This window comes from Manacus vitellinus, unplaced genomic scaffold (assembly GCF_001715985.3).
Source record: "Manacus vitellinus isolate BGI_N305 unplaced genomic scaffold, ASM171598v3 scaffold_35_pilon, whole genome shotgun sequence".
In the NCBI taxonomy this organism is placed as follows: domain Eukaryota; kingdom Metazoa; phylum Chordata; class Aves; order Passeriformes; family Pipridae; genus Manacus; species Manacus vitellinus.
In genome coordinates, this window is record NW_021940498.1 from 8313670 (window position 1) to 8315270 (window position 1601).

General features: G+C 48.8%; 1 protein-coding gene across 1 annotated transcript in view; it reads left to right on the forward strand.

Moving 5' to 3' along the window:
• The window catches only part of SLCO2B1 (solute carrier organic anion transporter family member 2B1), a 40998-nt gene that overhangs the window by 14353 nt on the left and 25044 nt on the right, over positions 1-1601 (forward strand). The gene's annotated exons all lie outside the window — the stretch shown is intronic.

A 1601-nucleotide genomic window follows, 5' to 3' on the forward strand; every position in this document is an offset into this window, starting at 1 on the left:
TAGCCAACCTAACCCTGCCCTCTGGCAGTGGGAAGCCATTACAAATTTCCCTTCCCTAGGGAGGTTGGGAGCTGCAAGTTTGTCCTCAAGGAATTTTATTTTTCTGAGAATGAAACCATCTCAGTCCTGAGAGGCAACAGCTGTGGCGGGGAGAAGAGCCAGGGGACATGGGGACCCTGGAACCATGGGAAAGGACATGAAAACAGTCAAAACACAGGCTGTGCCTCTGATTGCCCTTGTTTTGTGCACACCCATACAGCAGACAAACCCTGGGTGCCAGGAAGGTCTTCTCCAGCCACCAGGGCTCTCATATTCCATGAGTTGAGCCAAGTTGTCCTCGTGAATGCGAACTTATTATAATGTAAATAAGATAAAGTCTCATGAGCTCTGTCACCTGTAGCCCATTGTGGAAAGGAAACAGGAGGTTTGGGAAGGAGCTTGGCTCACCCCAAGGGGCGAATGCTGTTGTCTGCAATGAGAGAGTGCTGGTTTCACACCCAACTTCTCCTGTTTCTTCAGCCTCACCTGTCTTCCCCTGCCTAGCTGAGCTCAAGGGAATGCTTTGAGGCTTTAGACCCCACCAGAAAATCAACCTCCCATGAGGAACATGCAGTTTAAATCACTCATGGAGGGAGGGAACAGACCAGGGTGAATTTGGGATTTTTTCCCTGAAAGAAAGTGAAGGGATGAGAAAAGAAGGAGAAAAGCACTTTCTTGTTACCTCTCCAAATCTTTTGCTCCAGCAAATCTTTTAGAAGCCTCCTCTGGCTCAGCAGAGGGATCTCAGCTGGTTCACACAGAGATGATCTGTTTGTCCAAAGCCACTTTTCAGCTGAAGAAAGGCACCACTTTGCAATAGGCACCAGGGAAACACTTAATAGGTGAATAAGTCATGGCTGCAAACAGGATGCTAATGGCAGTTTGGAAGTAATTAGCCACCTGTTGGTGCAGGTGACCCCATGTCTGAGCACTCAGAGTTCCACAGGATTTAGGGGATAACCATGGAAATCCTGCTAAAAGCACCTCCCCCTCAGTATTTTGAGGAAGATAAGGGTGCCTGAATCAGCACTTTCACTTAGGCAGCTTTGTAAGCTTTTTCTGGGGAAAATGAGTTCTCATTTCCCGAGTAGCTGTTCACAAAATCTGCAGTTCTCCTCACTTACCTTTCTTGGAAGGAATATCAAAGGTCCTGGAAGTGACCTCAGCTCCACTTCTTCAATGGAAGTGGCTTTTCATGGCATGTGCATCCATCTCTGTGAACATCTGTACAGTAACCTTTGGACTTGCTTTGGATTTTCTCCCATACAACATCTAAGGATAAGATCAGAAGAATGTGGAGCTGCTTCAGCAAGTCCAGAGGAGGCCATGGAAATGCTCAGAGGGCTGGAACTCCTCTCTGCTCTGGAGCCAGGCTTGGAGAGCTGGGGGTGTTCACCTGGAGAAGAGAAGGTTCCAGGGAGAGCTGAGAGCCCCTTGCAGGGCCTAAAGGGGCTCCAGGAGAGCTGGAGAGGGATTTGGAACAAGAACCTGGAGTGACTGGACAAGGGGGAATGGCTTCCCACTGCCAGAGGTTGGGGTTAGATGGGATATTGGGAAGGAAT